The following is a 16,698-nucleotide window of genomic DNA, read 5'->3' as shown; positions in this document are numbered from 1 at the left end:
GTGGTCAGGGAGAGCATTCCACAGACTGGGAGCAGCGGAGCAGAAAGCCCAGTCTCCCATAGTTTGTAGCTTTGTCCGTGGAGGTTGGAGGAGGTTAGCCTGTTTGGAGCGGAAGTGTCGTTTGGAGGATTTGGGGCTGAGCAGTTCTTTGAGGTAGAGCGGGGCATTTCCATGGAGGCACTGGTGGGTTAGTAGGGAGATTTTGAATTCAATCCTGAGTGGAACAGGAAGCCAGTGAAGGGATTTCAGAGTTGGTGTGATGTGGTCATGTTTCCCCACTCTTATCAGGATCCTTGCAGCACTATTTTGTATGTACTGCAGCTTCTGAATGTTCTTGCTGGGGATCCTGACAAGAAGTGCGTTGCAGTAGTATCCATGTAGAAATGACTGGTTGCATCAGCTCAGCTCTTTTAATGTTTTTAATGTCCTCTGTGTGTCAGGGTTAGTTGGTGTTGAACCCCAAGATGCAGAGATGGAGGCAGGCATGGAGTGAGCAAACACGATTTTAATATAATACTGAGACTAAACCAAACAAAGGGTTCAAACCAAAAGCGCGCACGTGGGCGGATAACAAACAAAAGGCCTTTAGCATAGAAGCTAACAAGAAACAAAAAGGAACTTTAGCATGGAAGCTAGAGGATAACAAACAGAAAAACTGGAAATAGCTATGGCTAACAAAAACAGCTTACCGCTACGACGACCAGGACAAGATGTAGCACGACAGGTAATAGCTGAAATGATGCCAGACACGACAGGTAGCAAAGAAACAAGAGTGACATGAGACAACGACAATACAAATGATCCAGCAACTGACACAAGACAAAGGAGGTACAAATAGGAGCCGGCTGATTGGCAACAGGTGTGGCCAGATGCCAATCAGCCGCAGCTGAGGGGGAACACAGCACTCAGGGAACAAGACAGGAAGCTGACAAAATAAGAGCACTAGACAGGAACTAAGGACAGGAAATACTAAACACAGTGAGGAGGAACACAGCACTCAGGGAACAAGACAGGAAGCTGACAAATTAAGAGCATTTGACAGGAACTAAAAGACAGGAAATACCAAACACAGGAAACAGACAAATGCAGAGGAAAAAACTAAAACATAGACAAACTGTCAGGGGCAAGCCTGACACTATGTTCTTTGATGTTTGTGGTTTCCGTCTTACACACATGCTTATGTGTGCTATAGCTATGAGTCCCCCCCCCCCTGGTTTCACGGTTATGTTTTGGTCACTATTGTGTTTTTTATACTGTATGTATAATAATATAAGCATTTAGTATGCTGTATTTACTTTAATTCTAAGTAGTGCAATATGAATTATATGAATTCTGTCATTTGGTTTTGGAATGAACACATTATTCATGATTGAACATGAAAATACATTTTGCCGATACTGTCACCACCGGAGCTTAAGAGCCAAAGCAGCGTTTTGTACTGACTAATAGGCCACATTTAAAAGCTAGAAGCGTGCATACCATTAAGCAGCTAATTAATGTTGAATATGCACCTCATAAATCACTTAAAATACACTCGGAACTCACATCCTTTCACATGTTCAGCAGTACGCCGTCAAATCCTTGGAATTGGAGCGTGCGCGTCGCACAGTCGGCGTACTGATCACATGGGGTGGGGGGGGGGGGTTAATGAAACTTGAAATAGACGTCAGCCGCGGTTCGATGTTAACTAACTGAATCACGTCTTGCGGAGTTTGAAAATATGCGTCGGAGAAATGCGTGAAGTCGAGGCGAAATGAAACTTTTTAAAAGTTACTGTCGGCCATAGAAGCCGGAGTACCCGGAGGGAACCCACGCATTCACGGGGAGAACATGCAAACTCCACACAGAAAGATCCCAAGCCTGGATTTGAACCCAGGACTGCAGGACCTTCGTATTGTAAGGCAGACGCACTAACCCCTCTGATGAGGTGGCGACTTGTCCAGGGTGTACCCCGCCTTCCGCCCGATTGTAGCTGAGATAGGCGCCAGCGCCCCCCGCGACCCCGAAAGGGAATAAGCGGTAGAAAAATGGATGGATGGATGTCGGCCATAGAGCCTTACTAAGGTGAACGGTCAATCTATATCTTTACAGGGTTCTACAAAAAGATCCCACATCCCACCGGATGTGACAGAACGGCTGAGCCAAGCGGGCCCAAAAGTTCAACTTCAATTGTTTCTTTAAAGATATTTCTGTATGTACAAACCCCGTTTCCATATGAGTTGGGAAATTGTGTTAGATGTAAATATAAACAAAATTCAATGATTTCCAAATCATTTTCAACCCATATTCAGTTGAATATGCTACAAAGACAACATATTTGATATTCAAACTGATAAACATATATATTTTTTTGCAAATCATTAACTTTAGAATTTGATGCCAGCAACACTTGACAAAGAAATTGGGAAAGCTGGCAATAAATACTGATAAAGTTGAGGAATGCTCATCAAACACTTATTTGGAACATCCCACAGGTGTGCAGGCTAATTGGGAACAGGTGGGTGCCATGATTGGGTATAAAAACAGCCTCCCAAAAAATATTCAAAGGGACAAATTGGATTGAATTGCAGACAGGATCCTCCGAAGGATCCAGAATCATATCAAATATTGGTCCAGTGGCTTTTTATATGTTTTCCTCATGTGTCTTGTTGTTTTGCAACTGCTGGCTCCAAAACAACCGTGGACCCCTTAGTCATAACAAACAGTCATAACATTTCTTAGAATGTTCAGAGCGACCACAAACTGAACTTCCCCCGACGTATGCTCAGCTGTGGTTCAGAGGCTTTTAGGTAGTTTTTGTTTTTGGACTAAAACAGACATAAAATATGGTATAAAGGTCAGAAATTCCACTACAGAGGAATGCTCATCAAACACTTATTTGGAACATCCCACAGGTGTGCAGGCTAATTGGGAACAGGTGGGTGCCATGATTGGGTTTAAAAACAGCTTCCCAAAAAATGCTCAGTCTTTCACAAGAAAGGATGGGGCGAGGTACACCCCTTTGTCCACAACTGCGTGAGCAAATAGTCAAACAGTTTAAGAACAACATTTCTCAAAGTGCAATTGCAAGAAATTTAGGGATTTCAACATCTACGGTCCATAATATCATCAAAAGGTTCAGAGAATCTGGAGAAATCACTCCACGTAAGTGGCATGGCCGGTAACAAACATTGAATGACCGTGACCTTCAATCCCTCAGATGGGACTGTATCAAAAACCGACATCCATCTCTAAAGGATATCACCACATGGGCTGACAATTACCTGAGTATTGCTTGTGTCTAGTCCATGCTAAGAAGTAACATTAGCTCTAAGTGCGATCACCACGTTGTGCCTTCGCATTGTGTTCTGTTTTGTTTGTACTGCTTTGGTATTTTGAAAAATAAATCATGTTTTTACCTGCACATTTTTTTCGGAGTGGTCCGTCTGCATCCCGGGAGAACGAACCCCGCAGCAAGCTGCGAAAACCCTGTCGTGACAACTCCGGACTATTAAACGCCTTAAAGGCCTACTGAAACCCACTACTACCAACCACGCAGTCTGATAGTTTATACATCAATTATGAAATATTAACATTACAACACATGCCAATACGGCCTTTTTAGTTTACTAAATTGCAATTTTAAATTTCCCGGGAGTTTCTTCTTGAAAACATCGCATAATGATGACGGGTACGTGTGACGTCACGGGCTGTTAATATGAGCGCTGCACACACACAGCTAAAAGTCGTTTGCTTTAACGGCATAATTACACAGTATTTTGGAGATCTGTGTTGCTGAATCTTTTGCAATTTGTTCAATTAATATTGGAGAAGTCACAGTAGAAAGATGGAGTTGGGAAGCTTTAGCCTTTAGCCACACAAACACACGGTGATTCCTTGTTTAAAGCTCCCGGATGTGAAACTTTACTAAGGATCAGAGCGATCAAGCGAACATGGAACCCGACCGAATGTCAACCAGCAGGTTTCGGTGAGAAAATTGTGGTAAAAAGTCGCTTCTTACCGGAGATCAGCTGAGCTTGCCTCGTCCATTGAGCTGTCGTCCACTTCCCTGAGACATTGCCGTCAAGACACCCGTGGACACACACCTACGACTATCAGGTACCGTTAAACTAACTAAAACACTAGCAACACAATAGAAAGATAAGGGATTTCCCAGAATTATCCTAGTAAATGTGTCTAAAAACATCTAAATCCGTCCCAATGCGACCGGGTTTTTTTTTTTTTTCTAGTCCGTCGCTATCAATATCTTCAAACACAAATCTTTCATCCTCGCTCAAATTAATGGGGAAATTGTCGTTTTCTCGGTCCGAATAGCTGTTTTTGTTGGAGGCTCCTATTAAAAACAATGTGAATATGTGAGGAGCCATCAACGGGTGACGTCATCATCTGCGACTTCCAGTAAAGGCAGGGCTTTTCTGTTAGCGACCGAAAGTTGCGAACTTTATCGTGGATGTTCTCTACTAAATCCTTTCAGCAAAAATATGGCAATATCGCGAAATGATCAAGTATGACACATAGAATGGACCTGCTATCCCCGTTAAAATAAGAAAATCTCATTTCAGTAGGCCTTTAAGCTGTACATCAAGCAAGAATGTGAAATAATTTGACTTGAAAAGCTTCAAAAATTGGTCTCCTCAGTTCCCAAATGTTTACTGAGTGTTGTTAAAAGCAAAGGCCATGTAACACAGTGGTAAAAATGCCCCTGTGACAACGTGTTGCTGTCATTAAAATCTGAGTAAATGATTATTTGCAAAAAAAATAAATAAATAAACTAGTTGCACAGTTCGAACATTAAATATCTTGTCATTACAGTTTATTCCGCTGAGTATATGTTGAAAAGGGTTTGCAAATCATTGTATTCTGTTTTTATTTACGATTCACACAATGTGCCAACTTCACTGGTTTTGGGTTTTGTACGTCAACAATGTGATTTGCCTGAGTAGCTGGACGTGACAAATAATTAATATAAAAAAGGACATTGATATTTTGCAGGTTTCACATCTACTAATGTGCTTACACTGGTTTTCTATACTAGTGTTTCTCAACCTTTTTTCAGTGATGTACCCCCTGTGAACATTTTCTTTAATTCAAGTACCCCCTAATTAGAGAAAAGCATTTTTGGTTGGAAAAAAGAGATAAAGAAGTAAAATACAGCACTATGTCATCAGTTTCTGATTTATTAAATTGTATAACAGTGCAAAATATTGCTCATTTGTAGTGGTCTTTCTCGAACTATTTGGAAAGAAATATATAAAAATAACTAAAAACCTGTTGAAAAATAAACTAGTGATTCAATTATAAATAAAGATTTATACACATAGAAGTAATCATCAACTTAAAGTGCCCTCTTTGGGGATTGTAATAGAGATCCATCTGGATTTATGAAAAAAATATATATTTAACATCAATATTTATGGAACATATCCACAAAAGATCTAGCTGTCAACACTGAATATTGCATTGTTGCATTTCTTTTCACAGTTTATGAACTTACATTCATATTTGGTTGAAGTATTATTCATAAAATATATTTATAAAAGTTTTTTGAATTGTTGCTATTTTTAGAATATTTTTAAAAAATCTCACCTACCCCTTGGCATACCTTCAAGTACCCCCAATTTGAGAACCACTGTTCTATACTATTGTTCATCTGTTTTTTAGCAGTTCATTCTTTTATATTTGATGTGTACTTATTTTTTTAATCAACCTAAGCCATGATTATCAAACGGTGGGGCTTCATCTCATGTTGCACCAAAGATTTAGTTGAATAAAAGACCTGAGTTGTTGTTTATTTTTTTTCCTTTTATTCAAACTTAGTGTTACTGTTCAAACTGTGTGCAATGCTACAGTAGCCAAAAATAATAAATATGTTGGTAAAAAAACAAAAAAGCATTTGCCTTGTTCAAATATTACATTACTATGTTTTAATGTTGGTCATTATAATGGTACTTGGAGAGCCAAATGTTTTTTGAGGTAGTACTTGGTGGATAAAGTTTGAGAACCAGTGACCTAAGCCTTGTCGGGCATGTTGTTATATGTGCGGCTTTATGTGTTCGACGAATAATTCCCTTTGTGATTAACGCCTGGTTTCATATTACATGACAGGGTTTAGATCTCTTCCTTGAGTCAAGGGGTGAGCTTCATTCTTTGGCGTGACTCCAAGATGCAGAGACGAGAGGCGGCGTGCAGGTGACATAAAAATTTAATAATGAAAAATAAGCTAGCACCGGCCTGGAAGAAACAAAGGTACACGGGAGAGTCCAAAAACTAAATTAATAAAAAGTCAAACAAGAACCAAGGCAGAGGCAAAAAAAAGACAAGCACGGAGGAATAAGGAACACCGTGTACAGAGAACTATGACCCAGCAGGCACGGGACATTAAAACAATGTTGCTCCTGATGGGTGCTGGTTGGCGCCTTGCATGGCAGCTCCCTCCATCAGTGTGTGAATGTGTGTGTGAATGGGTAAATGTGGAAGTAGTGTCAAAGCGCTTTGAGTACGTTGAAGGTAGAAAAGCGCTATACAAGTACAACCCATTTATTATTTATTATTATAAAATGGTTTATTAAAGTAACAAACACATAATAACTAGCTTTGCAAAGCGAGACCAAACCAGAACAACACATCCGTTCATTCCAGCTTGTTCTAACTCTTTTAGAATATGTAATGACAATTATACATTCTCAGAAGTTCCATCCTCCGTGTTCATTTACATACAGTACACCAGTGGAATGAATACCCAAGTCCTGTGAAGGGGATAGGGGGTCGTTTGCCCAGAGGGGGAGGGGGGGGGGGGGGGGGGGGGGTCACCTAGGAAAGGGGAACAATTTAGCTCTGTTGGGGGTCAGGAAGAGAAAGCACACATGTCCAGGTCAACTATAGTCCACATGTCACATCAAAGACACAGGAGAAAGAGCCCGATCAGATTAGAAGCCTCTTGCAGAGCGTCACATTCCTAAACCTAATAAACAACATTTGGTACCCAGTTCAAAGAACATCATCTATTTAAACAACTATAAGTAATTTTGCTATCACACCACTGATACCCTCACCTCCCGGGGGGTGAACAAGGGGATGGGTCAAATGTAGAGGACACATTTCGCCACACCTTGTGTGGGTGTGTGACAATCATTGGTACTTTAACTTTAACTTTAAATAATCAACATTGTATCAATGTTTTATGCCTGCAGGGAATCCAGCACTGTATGACCAAACAAGGGACAGGTATGTCTCCTAATTGCCATTCAGGAAACAGGTAAGGGAAACGGTCAGAAATAGAGAGGTTGAGAGTGAAAACTAACAGGAAGTGGAATGAAAAAAACGTGGTGGACAGGAACTAAATATTAGAACATAGGACAACTATCCACACAAGTGGCAATGACAATGTAAGTAGGTTAAATGTAATCATCAAATTGGTTTAAAACTGAAGAGCAAGACTATGAACTTAGTGTTATTAGTTTAGTAGGCCCAGGGCCGTTCGGTATCGGAGTACAGGTTAAGAACCGCTGAGCTGTACATCAGAATTGCGTTAGTGTTTTTAGGATTTTGCTGCAAAAAATATTCAAATTTTGAACCGAAATCAGCCCAGCATCATTTGGTTCCCGGGCTGCTAGTTGAATAACGCTTATGCACAGCTTGTATAGCAGCAATCCTGTACTATGCACGGAAAATGAGTCAACACCCAGCATTATTGTCTAAATACCTGGCAACACAAGTCAGAACACTTCATAGAGAACACGTCCAAAGTGTGAATATTTAGTGTGAGCATTATTGTTTTGTCGCACTGCCCTGATCCTCTTGGGCATGGAATTAACCGGAGCTGCACAGGTGGTGACTGGAATCCTCTTCCAATCCTCCATGATGACATGGATGTCAGACACCTCTTACCAGCGATTAGATTTAAATAGTCAAACTATTTGGCTCACAAGATGCAACCCAAAATATACTATACTGCCAAAAGTATTTGGACACCCATCCAAATGATCAGAATCAGGTGTCCTAATCACTTGGCCAGCCACACGTGTATAAAATCAAGCACTTAGGCATGGAGACTGTTCCTACAAACATTTGTGAAAGAATGGGTCGCTCTCAGGAGATCAGGGCTATACAAAAAAAAAAATTAATTGATTGATATTATAAGAAAAAGAAAGAGTTTGGGAACAACAGCAACTCAGTCACAAAGTGGTAGGCCACGTAAAATGACAGAGAGGGGTCTGCGGAGGAATTATGGTGTGGGGTTATTTTTCCGGAGTTGGGCTTGGTCCCTTATTCCAGTGAAAGTAAGTTTGGATGCTCCAGGATACCAAAACATTTTGGACAATTCCATGCTCCCAACTTTGTGGGAACAGTTTGGCCTCTTCCTCTTCCAACATGACTGTGCACCAGTGCACAAAGCAAGGTCCATAAAGACATGGATGACAGAGATTGGTGTGGATGAACTTGACTGGCCTGCACAGACTCCTGACTTGAACCCGATAGAGCACATATGGGATGAATTAGAACGGAGACTGAGAGTCAGGCCTTTTTGACCTCACCAATGCGCTTTTGAAAGAATGGTTACAAATTCCTATAAACACACTCTGCAACCTCGTGGACAGCCTCCCAGAAGAGTTGAAGCTGTAATAGCTGCAAAAGGTGGACCGGCATCATATTGAACCCTATAGGTAAGAAATGGGATGGCACTTCAAGTTCATATGTGAGTCAAGGCAGGTGGCCAAATACTTAAGGCAAAATAGTGTATGTCAAGCCCTCTTTTGATGTTATTTTTATAATAACTACAAATCTGAGAATATTTAGGGTTTTGAAAAACTGTAAGCTATGGTCATCTAAAAATATTAAGGTAATGCTCTACTGATCTCCCTTTATACGTCATTAGTTTATATCACATATTAAAATGACTCGCGAACCGTAGTACGCGGGCTTCAACTAGTGGTTACGCCAAAGAATCACTTAATCAAATGTTCAAACAGTGTTACTGTTCAAATTGCATGTAACGTAACAGCAGCCAAAAATATTAAATTCACTTGTTAAAAAAAAAGGTGCCCTATTTTTTTTTAAATATTTAGCCCTACTACGCTACTTTGTTTTAATGCTGGTCATTACTGCTTTCTCTGAGGTGGTACCTGGTGGACAAAATTTGATAACCGGTGACATATCAACTTGAAATTTAATTACTGACATTAATTTTTTTCAATTTTTTTTCTAATTTTCACCATACTCAATGTGTATATATATATATATATATATATATATATATATAACAGAGATTTCCATGCTCTTCAGGGGATTTTATTGAAGGGGATTTTACGTATTCAATGGCATCACCTAAATAGCAGGAAAACTTGTGAAACAGGCTTATATGGATGAAATAGCCTCTGTGTTTTTTCCTGACCTAACGTATATTCTGCTCTACCCCGGTATTGAGCACTGTATAACGGATACACCACAGATACCTCGACGGCGTGGCATAGTGGTAGAGTGGCCTTGCGCAACCCGAGCGTCCCTGGTTCAAATCCCCACCTAGTACCAACCTCGTCACGTCGTTTGTGTCCTGAGCAAGACACTTCACCCTTGCTCCTGATGGGTGCTGGTTAGCGCCTTGCATGGCAGCTCCCTCCATCAGTGTGTGAATGTGTGTGTGAATGGGTAAATGTGGAAGTAGTGTCAAAGTGCTTTGAGTACCTTGAAGGTAGAAAAGCGCTATACAAGTACAACCCATTTATCATTTATATATATATACTACCATCCATCCATCCATCCATCATCTTCCGCTTATCCGAGGTCGGGTCGCGGGGGCAGCAGCCTAAGCAGGGAAGCCCAGACTTCCCTATCTCCAGCCACTTCGTCTAGCTCTTCCCGGGGGATCCCGAGGCGTTCCCAGGCCAGCCGGGAGACATAGTCTTTCCAACGTGTCCTGGGTCTTCCCCGTGGCCTCCTACCAGCTGGACGTGCCCTAAACACATCCCTAGGGAGGCGTTCGGGTGGCATCCTGACCAGATGCCCGAACCACCTCATCTGGCTCCTCTCGATGTGGAGGAGCAGCGGCTTTACGTTGAGCTCCTCCCGGATGGCAGAGCTTCTCACCCTATCTCTAAGGGAGAGCCCCGCCACCCGGCGGAGGAAACTCATTTCGGCCGCTTGTACACGTGATCTTATCCTTTCGGTCATGACCCAAAGCTCATGACCATAGGTGAGGATGGGAACGTAGATCGACCGGTAAATTGAGAGCTTTGCCTTCCGGCTCAGCTCCTTCTTCACCACAACGGATCGATACAACGTCCGCATTACTGAAGACGCCGCACCGATCCGCCTGTCGATCTCACGATCCACTCTTCCCCCACTCGTGAACAAGACTCCTAGGTACTTGAACTCCTCCACTTGGGGCAGGGTCTCCTCCCCAACCCGGAGATGGCACTCCACCCTTTTCCGGGCGAGAACCATGGACTCGGACTTGGAGGTGCTGATTCTCATTCCGGTCGCTTCACACTCGGCTGCGAACCGATCCAGTGAGAGCTGAAGATCCCGGCCAGATGAAGCCATCAGGACTACATCATCTGCAAAAAGCAGAGACCTAATCCCGTGGCCACCAAACCGGAACCCCTCAACGCCTTGACTGCGCCTAGAAATTCTGTCCATAAAAGTTATGAACAGAATCGGTGACAAAGGACAGCCTTGGCGGAGTCCAACCTTCACTGGAAACGTGTCCGACTTACTGCCAGCAATGCGGACCAAGCTCTGACACTGATCATACAGGGAGCGGACTGCCACAATAAGACATTCCGATACCCCATACTCTCTGAGCACTCCCCACAGGACTTCCCGAGGGACACGGTCGAATGCCTTCTCCAAGTCCACAAAGCACATGTAGACTGGTTGGGCAAACTCCCATGCACCCTCAAGAACCCTGCCGAGAGTATAGAGCTGGTCCACAGTTCCACGACCAGGACGAAAACCACACTGTTCCTCCTGAATCCGAGGTTCGACTATCCGGCGAAGCCTCCTCTCCAGTACACCTGAATAAACCTTACCGGGAAGGCTGAGGAGTGTGATCCCACGATAGTTGGAACACACCCTCCGGTCCCCCTTCTTAAAGAGAGGGACCACCACCCCGGTCTGCCAATCCAGAGGTACCGCCCCCGATGTCCACGCGATGCTGCAGAGTCTTGTCAACCAAGACAGCCCCACAGCATCCAGAGCCTTAAGGAACTCCGGGCGGATCTCATCCACCCCCGGGGCCTTGCCGCCGAGGAGCTTTTTAACTACCTCAGCGACCTCAGCCCCAGAAATAGGAGAGTCCACTACAGATTCCCCAGGCACCGCTTCCTCAAAGAAAGACGTGTTGGTGGGATTGAGGAGGTCTTCGAAGTATTCCCTCCACCGATCCACAACATCCGCAGTCGAAGTCAGCAGAACACCATCCGCACCATACACGGTGTTGATAGTGCACTGCTTCCCCTTCCTGAGGCGCCGTATGGTGGTCCAGAATCGCTTCGAAGCCGTCCGGAAGTCGTTTTCCATGGCTTCCCCGAACTCTTCCCATGTCCGAGTTTTTGCCTCCGCGACCGCTAAAGCTGCACACCGCTTGGCCCGTCGGTACCCGTCCACTGCCTCCGGAGTCCTATGAGCCAAAAGAACCCGATAGGACTCCTTCTTCAGCTTGACGGCATCCCTCACTGCTGGTGTCCACCAACGGGTTCTGGGATTACCGCCACGACAGGCACCAACAACCTTGCGGCCACAGCTCCAATCAGCCGCCTCGACAATAGAGGTTCGGAACATGGTCCACTCGGACTCAATGTCCCGCACCTCCCTCGTGACATGTTCAAAGTTCTCCCGGAGGTGTGAATTGAAACTCTCTCTGACAGGAGACTCTGCCAGACGTTCCCAGCAGACCCTCACAATGCGCTTGGGCCTGCCAGGTCTGTCCGGCATCCTCCCCCACCATCGCAGCCAACTCACCACCAGGTGGTGATCGGTAGAAAGCTCCGCCCCTCTCTTCACCCGAGTGTCCAAAACATGAGGCCGCAAATCCGATGACACAACTACAAAGTCGATCATGGAACTGCGGCCTAGGGTGTCCTGGTGCCAAGTGCACATATGGACACCCTTATGTTTGAACATGGTGTTTGTTATGGACAATCCGTGACGAGCACAAAAGTCCAATAACAAAACACCACTCGGGTTTAGATCCGGGCGACCATTCTTCCCAATCACGCCTCTCCAGGTTTCACTGTCGTTGCCAACATGAGCGTTGAAGTCTCCCAGTAGGACAAGGGAATCACCCGGAGGAGCACTTTCCAGTACTCCCTCGAGTGTACCCAAAAAGGGTGGGTACTCTGAACTGCTGTTTGGTGCGTAAGCACAAACAACAGTCAGGACCCGTCCCCCCACCCGAAGGCGAAGGGAAGCTACCCTCTCGTCCACTGGGTTGAACTCAAACGTACAGGCTTTGAGCCGGGGGGCAACCAGAATTGCCACCCCAGCCCGTCGCCTCTCACTGCCGGCAACGCCAGAGTGGAAGAGGGTCCAGTCCCTCTCGAGAGAACTGGTTCCAGAGCCCTTGCTGTGCGTCGAGGTGAGTCCGACTATATCCAGCCGGAACTTCTCTACCTCGCGCACTAGCTCAGGCTCCTTCCCCCCCAGTGAGGTGACGTTCCACGTCCCAAGAGCTAGCTTCTGTAGCCGAGGATCGGACCGCCAAGTGCCCTGCCTTCGGCTGCCGCCCAGCTCACAATGCACCCGACCTCTATGGCCCCTCCTATGAGTGGTGAGCCCATTGGAGGGATGACCCACGTTGCCTCTTCGGGCTGTGCCCGGCCGGGCCCCATGGGAACAGGCCCGACCACCAGGCGCTCGCCATCGTGCCCCAACTCCGGGCCTGGCTCCAGAGCGGGGCCCCGGTGACCCACGTCCGGGCGAGGGAAATCTGGGTTCATTTCGTTGTAATTCCATAGAAGTCTTTGAGCTGCTCTTTGTCTGATCACTCACCTAGGACCTGTTTGTCTTGGGAGACCCTACCAGGGGGCATGAAAACCCCCAGACAACATAGCTCCTAGGATCATTGGGACACGCAAACTCCTCTACCACGGTAAGGTAGCAGCTCAGAGAGGAGTATATATATACTACATATGTATGTATATATATATGTTTGTATGTATGTACTGTATGTATGTGTATGTATATGTATATATGTATGTATATATATATATATATATATCTATATATATATATATATGTATATGTGTATATGTATATATGTATGTATGTATGTATGTATATGTATGTTTAAGTGTTTAAGTGCTCATTCACTTTTGTGAGATACTGTTGACGATATTGCCTTGGTATGCTTTGAACATCACTTTATAACACAACACTGCAGTTTTGGAGCTTTCCTAACTTTGTTGTTCATTTTCAACTCATGGCATTAATTTATATAGACAGAGTATATTTTAAATGATTTTATATTGGCATTGACTCACAAACATGTCCAATTTGGATGACTGAACTCAGGCCCACCTCTTCCAATGGTGCTGAGCCAACCTGCCCAGTGTTCGTCATTAAAAAACATTTATTATCTAGCTCATGGAGGGATGTACAGTAGCTCGCCAGCTCTCTGGATAAATGCCATCCATAAAAGTTTTGATTATTGTATTAATGCTGCATTTTTCTTCAGCTTCAAGCAGCTTATAGCTAAAGATCACCATAACTTTGTTTTTCCGAGCAAGGCAAGTAAGAAAGTGAGCGTGAAGGACAGTGCTGAGATGAAGAAGTGGATTATATTGAATTAAAAAAAAAAAAAAGAAATCATTAAAACATGACAGAGTGTAGCAAACTTGGCCAAGCAGTTTGAGCGTGTCACTGCTCGTCTGCACCATACTGAAGCAGAATGTGTCATAACGCCAGCCAAGGATGTTAGTGTCATAATTTGTTGGTGGTGAACCCCAAGATGCAGAGATGGCAGGAGAAACATGACTTTAATAGGATAACAGGAACCAGGAAACAGGAGACAGAATACCATGACAACAGAAGGCAGCAAATAATCCTTGAGCCCTGACTGGAGGGCAAGGCAGGCATACATAGCTGCCAGCTGATTGATGCCAGGTGTAGAAAGACTGCCAATCAGCAGCAGGTGAGTGGAAAAAGTGCTCAGGCAGACATGCGGGAAATGGAACCAAAATAAGAGCACTGACAGGGACCCGAGATTGTCACAGTTAGAGTAATACCCAAACGGCAAACTTCTATCCATGCCAACGTAGAGAAGCTGCTGATGGTGTGTTTGATTGAGAAGTAGCTGTACATTACTTCTTAAAACTACTGTTATTGTTGTTGACATATTCTATTGTACTGTTTTTTTATATATTTCCTCTTCAAAAATATATTTTGTATTTTCAAAGGGTATGTCATGGTAAAGTTTTTTTGTGGCAGCATTTTACTGTGAAAAAACACTACTAAAAGCTGTGAAATCCAGATATTCAACAACACCCAATTCAGAATGTTACAGTGGAGAATAGTTGGAGACTGCAAAATACAGCGTGCACTCCGCTTCTTAACGTCCGCTGGGATAGGCTCCAGCGCACCTGTACTGAGGGCAAGCGCTATAGAAAAGGCCCACTAAGATGGATGTAGAAGAGATAAAATAATCTATATGTACAAGTGTTCATTGTAAATTCAGGAAAAGACAAACCCATTTGAATTTACAGTACAGTGAATTGTTGTAATGTAACAGTAAAGTTTGATTACAGTATTTTACTGTGAAAAATACTAATTAAATCTGCAAAATCCAGATAATCAACAACACCCGACTCAGAAAGTTTCAGTAGAGAATATTTGGAGACGCCAAACTCCAGCATGGACCTCGCCTCTCACCTTCTAAAAGTCAGCTGGGATAAGCTCCAGCTCACCTGTACTATAGGAGAGGCATATATAAATGGATGTATGGTGCTAAAAATAATCAATACAAAGTAAAAAATATGCATTGTAAATTCAGGGCAAATACTGTAACTGCACTACAGCAACATTTACAGTAATGTACTGGGAAATGTCTTAACAACAATTTACTGAACTGCACCACTCCGATTTTACGTTTTATAACAAAGTAAAGTACAGTAAGCTGTACCTTCTTCCTAAAAGACAAACCAGTTTGAATTCACAGTAAAGTAAATTGTTGTAATGTTAAAGTATTTTACTGTGGATAAAATACTACGTAAAACTGTTAAAACCTGATAATCAACAACACCCATCTCCGAAAGTTAAGAGTGGAGATTATTCAGAGACCCCAAACTCCAGCATGGACCTCGCCCTTTAAAAGTCATTTGGGATAGGCTCCAGCTCACCTGTACTGGGGAAAAGCGCTATAGAAGATGTGTATACAATACATTGCAAAAAAGAGCTAACCAAATATAAGACAAGATGTTAAGGAAACGAGTGACATTATCTATAAATTTGTTTTTAATTGTAAGACACCCTAAATTCAGATATGTAGAAACTAGCATAACTTTTTTAGTATTCTGAAAACGAGCATTACTCAACACGAAATGTTTAAATCATGCATCCTTGGTATGTTGCATTATTTTTATGCCAGATGGTCCATGGTAAAACTGAAATATCTTATTCGAGCAGATATTTTCTCAATTTTAACATTTTTACACAACATTTTGTCATGATCCGTTACCCGTGTCTAAAAATGTGTCTAAAAACATCTGAATCGGTCCCAATGCAATCGCGTTTTTTTTTAACTTAATTTTCATATTTTTTATTTTATTTTTTTCCTAGTCCGTCGCTATCAATATCCTCAAACAGGAATCTTTCATCCTCGGTCAAATTAATGGGGAAATTGTCGTTTTCTCGGTCCGAATAGCTCTTTTTGTTGGAGGCTCCCATTAAAATAATGTGAGGATGTGAGGAGCCATCAACGGGTGACGTCACCGTCTGCGACTTCCGGTAAAGGCAGGGCTTTTCTGTTAGCGACCAAAAGTTGCGAACTTTATCGTGGATGTTCTCTACTAAATCCTTCCAGCAAAAATATGGCAATATCGCGAAATGATCAAATATGACACATAAAACGGACCTGCTATCCCCGTTTGAATAAGAAAATCTAATTTCAGTAGGCCTTTAATATATGTCATCAGTAATTGAACCTGGCAGTTGTATTGGGTGTTAAAAATATTATATAGCTCTCCCGAAAATACATTTTAAGATATTTGGCTTTTATGGCTCTCTCAGCGGGCTTCACGGTGGAAGAGGGGTTAGTGCGTCTGCCTCACAATACGAAGTTCCTGCAGTCCTGGGTTCAAATCCAGGCTCGGGATCTTTTTGTGTGGAGTTTGCATGTTCTCCCCGTGAATGCGTGGGTTCCCTCCGGGTACTCCGGCTTCCTACCACTTCCAAAGACATGCACCTGGGGATAGGTTGATTGGCAACACTAAATTGGCCCTAGTGTGTGAATGTGAGTGTGAATGTTGTCAGTCTATCTGTGTTGGCCCTGCGATGAGGGGGTGACTTGTCCAGGGTGTACCCCGCCTTCCGCCCGATTGTAGCTGAGATAGGCGCCAGCACCCCCCGCGACCCCGAAAGGGAATAAGCGATAGAGGATGGATGGATGGATGTTGTCTGTCTGTCTGTGTTGACCCTGCGATGAGGGGTGACTTTTCCAGGGTATACCCCGCCTTCCGCCCGATTGTAGCTGAGATAGGTGCCAGC

General features: G+C 43.6%; 1 protein-coding gene across 1 annotated transcript in view; it reads left to right on the top strand.

The window, feature by feature from the left end:
- brinp1 (bone morphogenetic protein/retinoic acid inducible neural-specific 1) overlaps positions 1 to 16,698 on the top strand; it is a 521,352-nt gene that overhangs the window by 120,029 nt on the left and 384,625 nt on the right. The gene's annotated exons all lie outside the window — the stretch shown is intronic.

This window comes from Nerophis ophidion, linkage group LG17 (genome assembly GCF_033978795.1).
Source record: "Nerophis ophidion isolate RoL-2023_Sa linkage group LG17, RoL_Noph_v1.0, whole genome shotgun sequence".
Lineage (NCBI taxonomy): Eukaryota > Metazoa > Chordata > Actinopteri > Syngnathiformes > Syngnathidae > Nerophis > Nerophis ophidion.
Note: the sequence above shows the minus strand (reverse complement) of the source record. Positions and strands in the feature narration are given on the sequence as shown.